This window comes from Chiloscyllium plagiosum, unplaced genomic scaffold (genome assembly GCF_037043375.1).
Source record: "Chiloscyllium plagiosum isolate Xiang-an unplaced genomic scaffold, Cpla_swu_hap1 HiC_scaffold_43, whole genome shotgun sequence".
NCBI classification, from domain to species: domain Eukaryota; kingdom Metazoa; phylum Chordata; class Chondrichthyes; order Orectolobiformes; family Hemiscylliidae; genus Chiloscyllium; species Chiloscyllium plagiosum.
Genome location: NW_028270181.1, coordinates 4,915,922 through 4,934,418, shown reverse-complemented (window position 1 = coordinate 4,934,418; position 18,497 = coordinate 4,915,922). Strand labels below are relative to the sequence as shown.

At 43.5% G+C, this 18,497-nt stretch overlaps 1 long non-coding RNA gene across 1 annotated transcript in view; it reads right to left on the bottom strand.

Moving 5' to 3' along the window:
• LOC148137423 (uncharacterized) overlaps positions 1-18,152 on the bottom strand; it is a 28,492-nt gene extending 10,340 nt beyond the window's left edge. The window contains exons 1-2 of the long non-coding RNA XR_015754251.1: positions 17,974-18,152; positions 3,945-4,011 (exon numbers count right to left, since the gene is read on the bottom strand). This is a non-coding gene — a long non-coding RNA (uncharacterized LOC148137423). The remainder of the gene's footprint in view (positions 1-3,944; positions 4,012-17,973) is intronic.
• Between the last annotated feature and the right edge of the window lie 345 nt (positions 18,153-18,497).

Below are 18,497 nucleotides of genomic sequence, written 5' to 3'. Positions count from 1 at the left end.
TTAACATATGAGGAACATTTGAGGACTTTGGGTTTATACTTGATGGAGTTTAGAAGGATGAGGGGGGATCTAATTGAAATACACAGAATACTGAACAGCCTGGACAGAGAGGATGTTGGGAAGATGTTTCCATTGGTAGGAGAGACTAAAACCCAAGGGCATAGCCTCAGAGTAAAGGGAAAACCTATTAGAATGGAGATAAGGAGAAACTTCTTCAGCCAGAGAGTGGGGAATCTATGGAATTCACTGCCACAGAAGGTTGTGGAGGCCAGGTCATTGAGTATGTTCAAGACAGAGTTACTGTAGATAGGATCTTGAGTATCAAGGGGATCAAGGGTGACAGGGAGAAAGTGGGAGAATGGGGTTGAGAAACTTTTCAGCCATGACTGAATGGCGGAGCAGACTTGACGGGCTGAATGGCCTAATTTTTGCTCTTACGTTTTATGGTCTTAAGGTGTGAATGTCATTGGTCAAACTACAGCATGTTGTCCATCCCAGAGAAGGTGGTGGTGAACTGTCTTCTTGAAAATCTATGGTCCCTGTGGTCCCAGCATACACACAGTGCTGCTAGGGAGGGAGTTGCAGGTTTTAACGGTATATGTGAAACAGCAGCTGAAAATGTGTTGCTGGAAAAGCGCAGCAGGTCAGGCAGCATCCAGGGAACAGGAGAATCGACGATGCCCGAAACGTCGATTCTCCTGTTCCCTGGATGCTGCCTGACCTGCTGCGCTTTTCCAGCAACACATTTTCAGCTCTGATCTCCAGCATCTGCAGACCTCACTTTCTCCTATGCGAAACAGCAGGCTAACTCAGATCACCGAATGTCAACTTGTTGAGGTATCGTTGGGGAATGAGACGAAGCAGGTGTCACTTATTCAGGACACTCCAAGAATCCACTGTTAATACCCAAAACCTACGATGGCAGAAAAACATTACAGAGGCTTAAAACACATTTGTGTGGATTTTTCCACATTTAATTGAATTTAATTTAATTTATCAATGACAAATTCTGGAGGTGGCCAATTAAGATTGTATACTTAGGTGGGATAGTTGGGGGGCAAGTTACATGACTTCAGAAATGTATCCAATACCAGGTGCAATCTACAACAAGGCACCATCTTTTAGGATGATGGAGTGGCAGGTTGGAAATAGAGCTGAGAAACCCTCCTCCCAAAAGAGCCGTAAATTCATGGAATTCTAGAGTGTGGTGGATGTCGGAATATGGAGTAAATTCAAGGAGGAGATAGACAGGTTTTTAATGAAGAATGAGTTGAAGGGTTATGAAAAGCAGGGAGGAAAGGCTGACATGACTTGGAGACAGTCAGGACTGTCAATACTGAAAGCCAGAGTCAGACAGCATCCGAGGGGCAGGAAGGTCAACGTTTCAGGCCTGAAACATCAACGTTCCTGCTCCTCTGATGCAGTCTGACCTGCTGTGCTTCTCCAGCTCCTCATCTATTGACTGAGGCCAAGATGAGATCAGCCGTGATTGTTTCAAACAACGGAACAAGCTCGAGGGGCTGAATGGCCTACTCCTGCTCCTAGTTCTTATGTCCTTACCAAGATGGCCAATTAAATATCTGATGAGGAGCTAGGTGCAGGGAAGCACTTCTCCTCCTTGTACACTTTTAACCAGATTATTTCTTGCTAATTCTAATTCAATATATCAACATAATTAATATTGCAGTCACCAACCTCTCACTGTTGGCAATGTCAACCATCAGCTTTTTGCTACATTTATCAACGGTATCATCTGCTGGCTTAAAATAACAGATTAGTGATTGGACGTAATGAGTGATTACAAGGCCATAACCTTAACCTGGGGCCTCACAGTGGTTAAAAACAAACTTTCCTCCATTCATCTATTTGGCCATCTGATCTTTGACAGAGCAGGCATCTAGCTACAGAGTCTGCCATATGTTTATAAAGGATTTCAACCCCGGAGCCGCGATTTGAGGTGATTCCGAGGCTGAGGGGAGAGCATGGTTAGGTGGGAGAAATAGTTGGGAAGGGAGATAAAGATACAACCTTTTATCACAGATTAAATCACAGACTGGGAAAGGAGAGGGTGTCGTGATTACAGGTATCTCTGAAGAGCAGATGGCAAAGTGTTGGCACCTGGACAAACCAGCCCATCCATAAACTGCTTCACTGTTTCAGCTTTGGGCTGTGCTAGAGGTTGGGTGCAGCAAAGCTCTCTTGCCATTTCAACAACAATAATTTACAGTTATATAGCACTTAATTCAACCAGCAAAAACATCCCAAGGTGCTTCACAGAGGAAACTAACAAAATATTACAGAGAGCCATGTAATGAGAGAAAATAAATATAAAATTAAGAAAAGTCCTCAATAAAGAAACACATAACATTTTGAGTCCAATATGACTTTCCTTCAGAACTGAAGAGAGAGGTGGGGGGAAATGTATGTTGAATTTTATACAGTAGAGAAAGAGGAGAGGGTTAGGTGGAGCGAAAAGAAAGATCCGGGAAAGATTAGAAACCAAGGGTGATGAAAGGTTAACAGTGTCACAGAACAAAAAGGCACAGGAGTGATAATGGTGGTAGGGAAGTGGAATAGTATCGGTGTTAATAGCAGAGCAATAACATGAAAATAAGAGACAAGACACTGGGAGAAAAAAAATGTCAAAATGAAGAACAGATTTCATGGTCTGAAATTGTTGAACTTAAATGTTGTGTCCTGAAAGTTGTAAGATGACTAAGTGTAAATTTGGTGCTGTTCCCCTGGCCAATATCTCTGTCTCAGGCTGGCTGCAGTGCTCCAGTGAAGCTCAGCACAAGCTGGAAGAACAGCACCTCATTTTCCACTTAGGTACTCCACGGGCATCAATATCAAGCTCAACAAGTTTATGGCTTGAACTCTCCCATGTCCTCACCCCAGCCACCACATCCTGGGCCTTGTTATCACATTGTCTGCTATTACACACAATCCATTGTTAGCCACTAACAGTCCCCATTAACAGCTAGCTTCCCTCGTAACCTGTTCATTATCCATTCCTTTGTCTATCCAATCATTTGTCCCGCTCTTTGGGCCCTATCTCTATCTACATTAAATTAGATGAGATTCCCTACAGTATGGAAACAGGCCCTTCAGCCCAACAAGTCCACACTGACCCTCCAAAGAGTAACCCATCCAGACCCATTCCCTTACCTTACATTTACCCCAGACTAATGCACCTAACACTATAGACAATTTCACCTGACCTGCACATCTTTGGATTGTCGGAGGAAACAGGAGCACCCAGAGGAATCCCACACAGACACGGGGAGAATGTGCAAACTCCACACAGATAGTCACCCGAGGCAGGAGTCTATCGTTTACTCCTTTTCCCCTCCCATCGCCCGAATCTTCTCCATGAAATCCAAACAGTTTCTTAGCCACCAGCAGTTCTGAGGAAGGGTCACTGGACCCGAAACATCAACTCTGATTTCTCTCCACAAATGCTGTCAGACCTATTGAGCTTTGCCAGCAATTTTTGTTTTCATTTCTGATTTTCAGCATCCACAGTTCCTTCGGATTTTATTTTGCTGTTCCTCTAACTTGATTTGGGATATATTAGGAGTTAAAAGGACAGTTGACCAAGAGCTTACTCAGAGAGGTCTGTCTAGAAGAGTATCTTCAATGAGGAGAAAGTAATGGAAATGCTTTGGAAAGGAATTCCAAAATGTTTTAACATTTACTCAATTCTTCTTCAGTCAGTACCAGGTCCTTCTATCAGTTATATTGACCATTATTATTTAAAATGAATGTGTTGCTGGCACAGAATTAATGGCAGTGTAAAATCTTGCCTGTTACATTCAATAAGTTCAAACAAATGGATTCACAAAGTTATATCACATAATGATTTCTTGTAATATTATTTACACTGAAGACATGAAATGTTACTTTAATCATGTTCCCAATTAATCCAGAGATAAATAACTTACACTGTGGCTGCAATCAGATAGTATGATCTGTGATGGTCGAGCGTGTGTGTTGAATACGTTTTTCCCTCTGAAACAATCAATAAACGTCTGCTTCAATCCATACATTTGTTGTATCAAAAATGGTGCATTACAGAAGTCACTATAGAAAGCATTGGTTTTTAAACAATGCTTAAGGGGAAACTGAGGTAATCATTCATAGAGACACTTGATTATATATCGGCTGAAAGTGCAAATTTTATTACTTTCTGAATGCAAACGATTATCAGACCTTTTGCGCTGTAAAAGCAAGGTCAAATAGATAACGAGCAGAATATTTTTCACTGTGAATTTCCAATTCTGTTTCGAGTCACGTGCCATATTTTAATCCCCCACATCCCTCCCTCCTTCCCTACAATGGTTGTAATCATTGTTGGGCCACAGTTAACGAAACAATTCAATCTCTTTCACCTCTCTTTCCGTTTCTCGCAAAAATCTATCCGGCTCCTTCCTGAATTTGCCAGAATTGTCTCCCTGGGTAGTCTGTTCCACATAAAAAAAAACAAATTGCTGTTGAAACTCTTCAGATGGAGAGTCACCAGACTTGAAATGTGAACTCTGCTTTCTTCCCACAGATGTTGCCAGACCTGTTGAGCTTCACCAGCCATTTTGTTTTTTTCTCTCAGATCTCCAGCATCCACAGTTCTTTGTTTTCTGTTACTTTCCACATATTCACTACCTTCAAGATGGAATCATTAAATCTGAACTTTCCATTTATCTTTTCTCTCCAAAGCAAAAGTCCCTTCTGTAACCTCCACTTTGTATGATTTACCCATTCCAGCCACAGAAATCCAGGCTCTAGACAGGACTATTCCAATGGTCTCATGCCTGACCTCTCATTTAGCACCATCCACAATCTTCAACTCAACTAACAGTGTCTATACTCACATTAGATTCTTCACCATCCACTGAGCAGCTGACCTAAACTTTTGTTTAGGTCAGAGTGGTGCTGGAAAAGCACAACAGGTCAGACAGCATCCGAGAAGCAGGAAAATCGATGTTTTGGGCAAAAGCCCTTCATCAGGGCTTTTCCTCCTCCTCGGATGCTGCCTGACCTGCTGTGCTTTTCCAGCACCACTCTGATCTAAACTCTGGTTTCCAGCGTTTGCAGTCCTCACTTTTGCCTAGCTGACCTAAACCCACTCCACATCCAATAACACTCTGTTTTAAATTTCTCATCCTTGTCTTCAGATCCATCTACAGCCCGAGCTCAAACACCTATTCCAGCCACACAACCCTCTGAAATCTCCATGGTCTACCAATTCTAACCTCCTATGGATCTCAGATTTTCATCATTCCAATATTAAAGGATGTGACTTCAAAAACATGGGCTTAACACTCAAGATCCACTCGTTAAACCGGTGTGTGCTGTTCCTCCAACAACCATTTTACTGATGTAGCAAAGCTTACTTTGTCTCCTGTAATTTAAGAAACCACATGTTGATATTGAAGAAGTCAACAAACATTTATCACAGCTAACTTCTGTTGGATCAACTTCCTTACCACTAGATTTGGAAGGTCTTGTGAAAGCAGTAAAGTGATGGAAGGTGTCAACAACAGTGCTATCAAGCAGCAATAACTTGCTCAGTGACACCCAGTTTGGGTTCCACCAAGGCCTCTCAGCTCCTGACCTCGTTGGAACAAAATCCTGGAATTCCCTGAAACTCCCTCTTTAATGGCATGGGGTCAACCTACAGCAGGTGGATTGCAGCAGTTCATGAAGGCAGCTCATCACCACCTTCTCAAGGGCAACTAGGGATGAGGGATAAATGCTGGCCCAGCCAGTAATGCCTACACCCCACAAGCACTATTGCTGGAGGTTCACTTGTGCATTGAAGTGCCCATCAAGACTCTGAAGCATATAAGTTCCCATTCTCTATCCCAAAATATTCAGACATTAATCTTTACCAATCACAGAAAATGCTCAGAAACAGAAAAATATGAAAACCAATCCAAGCTTTGCTTAATAATATGGCTACAGGCACAGATCCCAACAATTGTTCCATAGAAACTGAAGTCAGTGTTTTCCAAAAAAAAATTATGGCTTTCAAAGTCCTAATGAGTGTAGGATTAAATCCAGCGCATCATTCATGAAAAAGCATAGTACACATGAAACAAACTAATTCTGAGACAGACAGAGACAGATCAGCAAATGAGTCATCGCAGGATCATTAAACATCAACATTTCTGTGAGCTGTAAAGGCAAATACATTTAAATGGAGCTCTTTAGCAAACCCAAAATTTAGAATTTTCCTTGCAGAGGATAATGGCTCATTATTTTGAACAAAGGGATTTGACAGGTGTGTTCCAGCTCAGCAACCATGGACAATATAAAAAAAGAAAGCACATTTATATACAAACTGCCAACTTACCAAAATATCTCAAAGTTTTTCACCAAAGAATGGAGAAGCATAGAAGATAGGAGCTGGAGGAGGCTGTTCAGCCCTTTAGAGCTGTTCTCCATTCAACAGGATCATGACTGATCATCCAACTCATTCCCCTGTCTTCACTTTCACTCCATACCCTTTGATCCCTTTAACCTCTAAAAACATCTCTAACTCCTTCTTAAAAACATTCAACATTTTGACCTCAACCACTTTGTTGCAGAGAATCCCACAGGCTCACCACTCTCTGGTTGAAGAAATTTCTCATCATGTCAGTTCTAAAATAGCCCACCCTGTATCCTTGGACTGGGACCCTAGTTCTGGTTTCCCTGGTCATAGAGATGTACAGCATGGAAGCAGACCATTCAGTCCAACTTGTCCATGCTGACCAGATATCCCAATGTAATCTAGTCCCACCTGCCAGCATCTGACCCATATTCCTCCAAACTCTTCCTATTCATATACCCAGGAGAAAGTGAGGACTGCAGATGCTGGAGATCAGAGCTGAAAATGTGTTGCTGGAAAAGTGCAGCAGGTCAGGCAGCATCCAAGGAGCAGGAGAATTGACGTTTCGGGCATGAGCCCTTTTTCAGGATTCCAGCAACATATTTTCAGCACTATTCATATACCCATCCAGATGCCTTTTAAATGTTGCAATTGTACCAGCCTCCACCACTTCCTCTGGCAGCTCATTCCATACACGTACCACCCTCTGTGTGAAAAAGTTGCCCCTTAGGTCTCTTTTATATCTTTCCCCTCTCACCGTAAACCTATGCCCTCTAGTTCTGGACTCTCCCACCCCAGGGAAAAGACTTTGTCTACTTATCCTATCTATGCCCCTCATGATTTTATAAACCTCTATAAGGTCACCCCTCAGCCTCTGACGCTCCAGGGAAAACAGCTCCAGCCTGTTCAGCCTCTCCCGATAGCTCAAATGCTCAAACCTTGGCAACATCCTTGTAAATCTTTTCTGAACCCTTTCAAGTTTCACAACATCTTTCTGATAGGAAGGAGACCAGAATTGCACACAATGTTCCAACAGTGGCCTAACCAATGCCCTGTACAGCCGCAACATGACTCCCAACTCCCGTACTCAATACGCCGCGACCAATAAAGGAAAGTATACCAAGCGCCTTCTTCATTATCCTCGAGGAGAAAGTGAGGTCTGCAGATGCTGGAGATCAAAGTTGAAACTTTATTGCTGGAACAGCACAGCAGGTCAGGCAGCATCCAGGGAACAGGAGATTCGACGTTTCGGGCACAGGCCCTTCTCAGGAATGAAGAAGGGCCTGTACCCGAAACGTCGAATCTCCTGTTCCCTGGATGCTGCCTGACCTGCTGTGCTGTTCCAGCAATAAAGTTTCAACTTCTTCATTATCCTATCAACCTGCAACTCTCAAGGAGCTAACCATTGGGAACACTTTTTCCTACATCTAACATGTCTAGCCTGAGGGTCATACAGCACAGAAACAGCCCCTTCAGTTCAACCAATCCACGCCAGCCATAACCCCAAACTAAATTAGTCCTACCTGCCTGCTCCTGGCCCATATTCCTTCAATTATTTCTTATTCATCTACTTATCCAAATGTCTTTTAAACATAATTGTGCCCACATCCACCACTTATTTAGGGAGTTCATTCCATGCATTAAAGTTTTATAGATCCCTAAGATTCTACCTCATTTTTCGAAACTCCAATGAACATAGCATTAACTGATCTAGTCTCTCTTGTTTCTCTCCTGTACTTACATTGTTACAATCAGATCCCAGCCAAGGTTCAGGCTGTTATTGCTCCAGATGGAATACCCCAAATTGTTCAACTCCCACATGATGGGTATGAACTGTTCCCCCTTCTTTATTCACCCACCCCCTCCGTTCACATTCCTCATAGAGACCTCCCTGCGAGACCAAATGAATTCAAGCTGTAAAAAGGAGCCAATTTAACCAGGCTTTCCTGAATTAACAAAAAAGTGAGTTTAATAGTTACTAAACATGAGAAGAAATTGTAACATGTACACACATCGATGAGAAAGGAGAAGCAAGTCCAAAGGAAAAATAAGGTGTTTTTTTTTAAGAAATGAATCGGACTCTCTGGGTTATTCAAGAAGAGTAGACAGTGGAATGTTGATAGTTTGGGGTTCTTGGTTTTGCAGGTTGGAGTTTAAATCCTTTCATCCTGTTTCCTTTTGATAGTGGTACTTAGCAGCACTTGGAGCAAGAGACTCCTTCATAACCCGTTTCCTTTTGATTGATTTGTTAGCTAGCTAGCTGGCTTGGAGTATTCGGACTGAGAGAATCCTTTACGTGCAATACAGGGGTGACCAGTGGGTGGTTCTCCATCTGAAGAGAGTGGAATGGAATTAGCCTTATTGCCTCAAATGAGTACAGTCAAAAATGTGTATGTTGCTGCTTATGGTGCCATCGTAGATACAAGCTCCTAAGGTACAACTTCTTCAATTAACATTCTTAGAAAAATAAAAAAAGTAAAAAGATCATCGTTGCAGATTTTTAGGAATAAATTGAGATTTTACAAAATGTTCAATACAACGGTCTTCCAACCCAGTCCACACTGGCACCCAAATGCCAGCCCACACCAAATGACTCCAGACCATGTCAGGCTTCACCTCAGGCTTCACAAGGCCAGGAGATCACTCTGGAATCACCTTGAGACCAGAAGTCCCCACCAAGGGCACACTGGGCTGAGAGCCCTGTGATCACCCCAGCATAGCACAGATCGACCATACTTCAAACCCAGGCTGACACAGGCAAGGATATTAGCTCACTGGCACACACGAGCACCTCAGAGCCCCCAACACACCTTCTTTCACTAACACACATGAACCAAGGTTGAACTGGCTTTCAACCCCTGTTCTGGTCTATTCTCAAAAGGGATAGACACAATGTGCGAGTCTCACCCAGACTGCTGTCTTTTCTCCCACTACCCTCTGACTGAGAGGTGACAGTGTTAACCACTTCACCACAACTAACAACTGGAGAGAAGGAATGACAGTCAACATCTGCACAGTAAGCTCTGCCAACAGCACATCAGGCTCCTTACGCAGTGTAAACAAGTCTCACACACACACCTCAGAGTGAAAGCAAAGATCAAAAATATATAAATGATCATTGTTGAACCAGCTCCTCCTGCCTGAAAGAGTTAGGTGATGTGGGGCAGGGTTGTCTGGATAGACCAAATGGCCTCTTTCCATGCTGCAATTCTAGGACATTCTCCATTGGAGTTCCTTACAGCTTAGTCTTGATTGTAAACAACCCGTTGAGGCATGGGAAAGCTCAGAGCAATTGACAATCAGACACAGGCCTGTATCCTGGATGTAGGTTAGCGGATCAAAACCCAGCAGGGCTCCATGTGTCTGGGTGATAGGTGAGAGCAGGATTTCTGGAGGTCAGAGTGGGCTGGCTATCCTTGAATCCATGCAGAGTTACTGCAGAGGGGCTGGGCTGGGCGAAAGGTAAATGCAGGAGGAAGGGAAGCAAAGTTCAGCTCAACAAAAAGGTGAACATTAACTTGTACAAATTAGTGCTAAACAAGCAGTAGGCCAGGAGAACTCAGAAAGCCAGGCAGCATCAGGTCGTGGAGAAGTCTACACTTCGGGTCGGGTGTAACCCTTCTTCAGAATTAGTGGCCAGTTTTCCCCAATGCAGTCAGTGCTCTGAGATAGGGCAGTTCAAAGAGGCAGCTCACCACCACCACCTTCTCAAGGGCAACTAGGGATGGACAATTAATGCTGGGCATGCCAGTAACACCCATGTCTCATGAGTGAATGAAAAACAAGGTATGAAGGGATATGGGCTAAAGGCAGATATATGGGTTTAGGCCACAGAATAGACTTGAGGGGCTGAATGAACTACTTCTGTTCCTTTGCATGAGGATGTGATGTGCATCAAATCACAGGATCAGACTCTGAATTTTAAACAGGTCTGTGTCTCTCCACCAATTCTAATATATAAGCTAAATTAAGAACTGACAGAAGTGTGGCTAAGCAGGGAGGAATGCAGCTAGTTTAATCCCTGCTCCACCTCTACCCCCTCCAACTCCACCCTCCACATGCCCCTGCTCATGTTGGACGTAACATCTATTTCTTTAATTGTCCAATTGCTAGGGTGATTTAACGAAGAGGGAAATATAGAGAAACTTAGGGGGAAAATCCCATCGCTCAGAATCCAGTTACATGAAGGCTTGCCCAATAGTGGAGTGAGAGAATTTCTCCCTGTCCAGTCTTGACACCCTCATGCACAACACAAAGGGAAGAGCAGTAAGGGCTAGCATTACAATGACTTGCACATTCTCTGTGAATTTATGAGTTGCTGAGGTGATGTTCACATTTTGATCCATGGTCACTAGCCAAGAAGTTTGACGGTGGTGATCTTACAGCCATTGTGAATACCTTTTATTTGGGGAGTAATGTTTGGTGCGTAATGTTTGCTGGTTGGATACAGATTGAATTGAATTGAATTTATTGTCACTTGTACCGAGGCAAGCTTTGCCTTGTGAGTAATACAGGCAGATCACAGAGTTAAGTAACATAGATAGTAAACAATAGGTAAACAGCAGCAAAAGCAAAAACACAGGTACAGGCAAATGCTAAGAGTTTGTGAGTCCATTCAGAATTCTAACAACAGTAGGATAGAAACTGTTGCAAAACCGGCTGGTACATGTGTTCAGGCTTCTGTACCTTCTCCCCGATGGTAGAGGTTATAGAAAAACATTGCCAGGGTGGGATGGATCTTTGAGAATGCTAGCGGCCTTTCCTTGACAGTGGGCCTGATAGATGGATTTTATAGATGGGAGGTTGGCCTTTGTGATTGTCCGGGCTGAGTTCACCACTCTCTGGAACCGTCTCTGACCTTGAATGATACAGTTGCCATATCATGTAGTGACACATCGCAACAGAATGCTTTCGATGGTGCACCTATAAAAGTTGGCAAAGGTATTCACTGTCAGGCCAAATTTCCTCAGCTGCCAGAGGAAGAGGAAATGTTGTTGGGGTCTTTATAACTACTGTGTCCACATGAAGAGTCCAAGAAAGCTTGTTATAAATGACCACTCCCAGGAGCTTGACACGCTCCACTCGTTCCACCTCTGTGCTGTTAATGTGGAGGGGGGGAATTAGTAACATCCTGTCAAAAGTCAATAATGAGTTCCTTGGTTTTGCCAGCCTTGAGAGCTAGGCTTTTCTCAGTGCACCATTTTTCCAGGTCTTCCAACTCCTGTCTGGAGTCTGTTTCATCGCCATCTGAGATTCGACCGACTATGGTGGTGTCATCAGTGAACTTGTAAATGGCATTAGCCTGGTATTTGGTGACGCAGTCATAGGTATACAGTGAGTACAGTAGGGGGCTAAGTACGCACCCCTGGGAGGCTCCAGTGTTGAGTGTTAGTGAGGATGAAATATTGTCCCCAATCTTCACTGATTGTGGCCTGTGGGTCAGGAAACAGAGGATCCAGTTGCAGAGAGTGGGGCTTAGTCTGAGATCACTAAATTTAGTCATCAGTATCAAGGGGATAATACTGATGAAGGCTTAACTATCATCAATGATTAGGATGCTTACGTAGCTGTTCTTGGTGTCAAGGTGTTCTAGGGAGGAGTGAAGGACAAGTGATATGGCATCTGACGTGGATCTGTTGGTCCATTGGAGCATGTCAAGAGTAGTGGGGAAGCTGGAGTTGATTAATGCCATGACCAGCCTTTCAAAGCACTTCAATACCACCGAAGTTAGGGCCACTGGGCAGTAGTCAGAGACATGCTGATGAGCCTTCTTAGGCACAGGGATGATGTTGGCCCTATTGAAACAGGCAGGGACAGTGGCCTGCTGCAGGGAGGATTCACATGAAGGAAAACTGATCTGACCTCTGATGCAGTGACTGTTGGGATAGGTTTGTCGGGACTTGTCGGAGTAGATGTTACCTCTCCGCCGACATTCTGGACAAAGCGAGCGTGGAAGGCGTTGAGATGATCTGGGAGGGATGTGTCATCATCTATCTTGCACACAATCTTTTTTTAAGAACTTGTGATGTAATTCAGTCCTTGCCATAGTCGCCGGGTGTCTGTCTGGGTCTCTAGTTTGGACCAGTATTGGTCCTTGGCTGGTCTTAATGGCTCTGTGAAGGCCATACTTGGATTCTTTATATTTGAGTGGGTCTGCTGATCTGAAGGCCTCACATCTGGTTTTTAGCAGGTTGTGTATGTCCTGATTCATCCAGGGTTTCCTGTTGGGGAACACCCGGATTGACTCCCTCAGTATGCAGTCCTCCACACATTTGCTGATAAAGTCTGTGATGGTGGTGGCGTACTCGTCCAAGGTACCTGCGGCCTGTTTCAACACGGCCCAATCAGCCAATTCCAGACAGCACTGGAGTTGATCCTCTGCCTCCCTCAACCAGCACTGGACCTGTATCTGCGAGGGGGGGGTCTCCTGCCTGAGCTTTTGCCTGTGAGCTGGGAGAAGAAAGACGGCATTATGGTCGGAGTTCCCGAAGTGAGGTGGGGGGAGAATGGAGCGGTAGGCATCCTTCACAGTGCGTGTAGCAGTGGTTTAAAATGTTCAGGCCCCTGGTGGGGCAGGTAATGTTCTGGTGGTACTTGGGCAAAACCTTCTTTAGATTGGTTTGATCGATGTCACCTGTCACAATAAACAGAGCCTCAGGATGTTCCAGCTCCAGGGTGTTAGTGGTGGGGTACAGCACGTCTAGAGCTTCCTCAACCTTTGCTTGTGGTGGTACGTACACAGCAGTTAGTATAACAGCAGTAAATTCCCATGATAGATAGAAGGAGCAACATTTGATGGTGAGGAGTTCAAGGTTTTGGGCGAAATGGCTGCCCAAGCTTGCAATGTCCAAGTACCACAAGTAGTTGATTAAAAAGCAAACCCCTCCACCCTTTGTCTTATCCGAGGATGCTGTATGGTCCATGCGATGGATAGAAAAGCCATCAGCCTGAAGTGCGCAGTCGGGAATAAATGGGTTGAGCCAGGTTTCTGTGAAGCAGTGTGTGCAGGCACTCCTGCAGTTCACACTGGAAGCTGAGCCGTGATCTGAGTTTGACCATCTTGTTCTCCAGAGATTGTACATTTGCTAGGAGTAAGCTAGGAAGGGGGGGGGGGTCTTGTAACTGCGTAGTTTCACATCTGTAACTATACACCTATATCCCCTGCTCACAAGAATGCATAAACGTTACTGAAGTACAGTAATCATGTGACAAACTGAGGGGCGATGATGGCCTAGTGGTATTATCCCTCAACTATTAAACCAGAAACTCAGGTAATGTTCGGGGGATTCAGGTTCAAATCCCACTATGGCAAATGGCAAAATGTGAATTCAATAGAAAAAAGTATATGGAACTAAGTGTATAACGATGGCCAATTATCGGGAAAACCCTTCTTGTTCACTAATGTCCTGTAGGGAAGGAAATCTGCCATTCTTACCTGCCGACATGTGACTCCAGATCCATGAAAGTGTGACTGACTCTTAACTACCCTGTGATCAATTAGGGATGGGCAATAAATGCTGGCCAAACCAGAAACACCCACATCTTGAGTGAATAAAAATTGAAACTAGTCAAAAAATGTCCAGGTGATTTACAAGGAACGCAAGAAAACACCTACTCTTGCAAGTCACTCAAATCATTTGCCAACTGTTCAATCTTTCAACTTTTAAATGTCTCCTCTTGGCCATTAAATGTTTGGAATAGAATCAATTATAGTTTATATTATAATCTTTAATCATTTGAACCATCACAGTTTTTCACCAAGAATTTAATACTTAATAACAGAAATGCAAAAAGCTGAGTTAAAATTATTTTTAATTGGACATTCATCTCCATTTTCCTCTTTTTGAACTCCTCTGCCTCTTTAACTTTATCTTTTTATTATCATATGTCAATGATTAACCTTTAAGGCATCCTTCCATTCAAACCCGATCTAATTTTTTCAGTCTAAGGTTTAATTAAGAAAAAAAAATGTCAACTTACTGATTAAATTCGCTGGTAACTTTCTCCTAATGACTTACTGTATTTAAAGTGATTGAGTAATGTTCAAGGGGAGGAGCTGATAAAATAAAACAGATTTAGGATGGTCTGCAGACATGTTGTGTTGTGGCTAAAACACAGTATGAAATGGGCAGGTGTTGTTTTTATGAAAGGACACTAGTAACATGAGTGCAATAGAAACTGGAGACAGGAGACCAGTTCAGCACTCTCTTACCCCTCAGTTAAAAAGGCTATCATCCCACAATGCAGAGTAAGCATGCGCCATCCTTTGGACAAAATTTTACTCCAACGTCCAATCTGTTCTTTCAAATGAATATCAAATATTCCAGAGACACTATATTGAAAAAGACCAGAAAGTGCTCCTTGGCAACTCCTGCGATGTCCCATCTAGTTATTATTTCTGCTGCATGGACATCAAAGTTCTGTATGCAGCAACAGCTTCTGAAATTGGACGTTAATGCTGCCACACAGCTTAGAGGGACTGTTGATCCCCAGTGTTTATCTTTCAACCGGCGTCTTAAGATCAGGTCTGAATAGTGACCATAAAAAGCTTTTTGTAAACATTGCTACAAACAAAAGAGAGAGAAAGGAACACTCCAGAACTCCAGATAGCCAGGTTCCAGAACAAAGAACAGCATAGCAGAGGAACCTGCCCTTCAATCCAAACCTGTGCTGAGCCATGATGCTTTTCTAAACTCAAACTGTTTTGCCTCCAAGCTGTCCATATCCCTCTATTCCCTGTCTCTTCATTTATCTGTTTGTGCCTCTTAAATGTTGCTTTTGTAACCTCATCCACCACCTCTGGCAGTGCATTCCAGGCACTTTGCACCCTGTATAAAAATGTTGCCTCACACATCTCCTTTAAAAACTTTCCTCCTTTTACCTTAAGCCCATGTCCCTTAGTAATTCATAGAAATATACAGTATAGCATGGAAACAGACCCTTCAGTCCAATTTTTTCACGCTGACCAGATATTCCAAATAAATTTAGTCCCATTTGTCAGCATTTGGCCCATGTCCATCTAAACCCTTCCTATTCATGCACCCATCCAGATGCCTTTTACATGTTGTAATTGTACCAGCCTCCACCACTTCCTCTGGAAGTTTATTCCATATGTGTACTACCCTCTCCCTGAGAAAGTAGCCCCTTAAGTCCCTACTAAATCTTTTCCCCTCTCACCCTAAACCTATGCCCTCTAGTTTTAAACTCCCCCACTTAGGGAAAAAAAATATCTATTTACCCTATCCCATGCCTTTCATGATTTTATAAATCTATATAAGGTCACCCCTCAGCCTCCGATGCTCCAGAAAAAAATAGCCCCAGTCTAGTCATAGAGTTATACAGTATGGAAACAACCACTTTAGGCCAACTTGTCTGTGCCGACCAGACTTCCTAAATGGATTCTGTAAGATTTGGCAGCATTTGGCCCATATCCCTCCATACCCTCCCTATGCTTGTACACATCCAGGTGCTGTTAAGTGTTGTAATTGTACCCATCTCCACCACGTCTTCTGGCAGTTTTGTCCTTACACGCACCACCCTCTGCATGAAAATGTTTTCCCTCTGGTCCCTTTTAATTATTTCTCCTCTCGCCTTCAACCAAACCGTTAGTTTTGGACTCCCCTACCCTGGAAAAAAGACCTTGGCTATTCACCCTATACTTGCCCCTCATGGGGTCCATAAGGTCACCCCCTCAGCCTCGGACGCTCCAGGGAAAAAAAGCCCAGCCTCTCCCTCTAACACAAACCCTGCAATCCCAGCGATATAGTGGATATAGGAAGTTTGTCAAAGATGACAACTTTCAGTCTTTGATTCTTTATTATGAAGATGTTTGGGACAAAAGGAATGGCAATGCTGCAATGAAAGGTTTAATTACATTAAATAAAATTCCACCCAGATAGGTTAAAATAGTAAAGTAATATCTCAAGCTCAGCAAATCTCAAAGTTTGTACAGCAGTCTCGATAGTCACAGGTGAGGTGCCGGAAGACTGGAAGTTGGCAAACGTGTTTAAGAAGGGCGGTAAAGACAAGCCAGAGAACTATAGACCGCTGAGCCTGATCTCAGTGGTGGGCAAGCTGTTGGAGGGAATTCTGAGGGACAGGATGTACACGTATTTGGAAAAGCAAGGACTGATTAGGGATAGTCCACATGGCTTTGTGTGTGGGAAATCATGTCTTACAAACTTGATTGAGTTTTTTGAAGAAGTAACAAAGATGATTGAGGAGGGCTGAGCAATAGATGTGATCTATATGGGCTTCAGTAAGGCGTTCGACAAGATTCCCCATGGGAGACCGATTAGCAAGGTTAGATCTCATGGAATAAAGGGAGAACTAGCCATTTGGATATAGAACTGGCTCAAAGGTAGAAGACGGAGGGTGGTGGTGGAGGGTTGTTTTTCAGACTGGAGGCCTGTGACCAGTGGAGTGCCACAAGGATTGGTGCTGGGTCCTCTACTTTTTGTCATTTACATGAATGATTTGGATGCGAGCATAAGAGGTACAGTTAGTAAGTTTGCATATGACACCAAAATTGGAGGTGTAGTGGACAGCGAAGAGGGTTACCTCAGATTACAACAGAATCTGGACCAGATGGGCCAATGGGCTGAGAAGTGGCAGATGGAGTTTAATTCAGATAAATGAGAGGTACTGCATTTTGGGAAAGCAAGTCTTAGCAGGACTTCTACACTTAATGGTAAGGTCCTAGGGAGTGTTGCTGAACAAAGAGACCTTGGAGTGCAGGTTCATAGCTCCTTGAAATTGGAGTCGCAGGTAGATAGGATAGTGAAGAAGGTGTTTGGTGTGCTTTCCTTTATTGGTCAGAGTATTGAGTACGGGGGTTGGGAGGTCATGTTGCAGCTGTACAGGACATGGTTAGGCCACTGTTGGAATATTGCGTGCAATTGTGGTCTCTTTCCTATTGGAAAGATGTTGTGAACTTGAAAGGGTTCAGAAAAGATTTACAAGGATGTTGCCAGGGTTGGAGGATCTGAGCTATAGGAAGAGGCTGAACAGGCTGGAGCTGTTTTCCCTGGAGTGCTGGAGGCTGAGGGGTGACCTTATAGAGGTTTACAAAATTATGAGGGGCATGGATAGGATAAATAGACAAAGTCTTTTCCCTGGAGTCGGGTGTCCAGAACTAGAGGACATAGGCTTAGGGTGAGAGGGGGAAGATATAAAAGAGACCTAAGGGACAACATTTTCACGCAGAGGGTGGTACGTGTATGAAATGAGCTGCCAGAGGATGTGGTGGATGCTGGTACAGTTGTAACATTTAAGAGGCATTTGGATGGGTATATGAATAGGAAGAGTTTGGAGGGATATGGGCCGGGAGCTGGCAGGTGGGACTAGATTGGGTTGTGATATCTGGTCGGCGTGGACAGGTTGGACCGAAGGGTCTGTTTCCATGCTGTACATCTCTAGGACTCTATGACTTTACATTATTCTTCAGGATACAGCTCACCACCACCTTTTCAAAGGCAACTAGAGACAGGCAATAAAGGTTGGCCAGCCAGTGCGGCCCGCATCCCACAAATGAATCAAAAAAGGAACTTTGTGACTTTCCACTTATGAGGTCTCAGTTAATGCTAAACAGTCTATGATCTTACCTGCAACACGAAAATCATATGCCAATGCTAGCTCCAGACCACCACCCATCGTATATCCATCTACTGCAATCCCTCAATCTCCCAACCAGCAATAATGCTACTTTCAATGATGATCCATAAATAGAGCTTAAAGATATTTGTTTTCAATAAAGCTTTCAGAGAACTGAATCATCACTGGATAGCACTGAAGCCTCTGAATTAGAATGACACGGATTCAGGTCAGAGATTTCAATGCAGAGTCCAGGGACAGTCTACAGTACACTAGTAAAGCACGACAGTATAAGTACACATTTATCTTTCAACAAACATCCAAACATTTACCTTATTCCAACTTGTGGGGAGGTTTGTGTACAAATCTGTAACTGAATGAAACCAATGGCAATAACTTGAACGATACCAATTTTATTGGATTATTTGAAAGTCCAGTATGGTGAGGAGTTAAAGGTTGAAAACATAGCCATTTTGTTACCAAGATATAGCACAACAGCAATATTACCAAGATATAGCACAACAGCAATAATTGA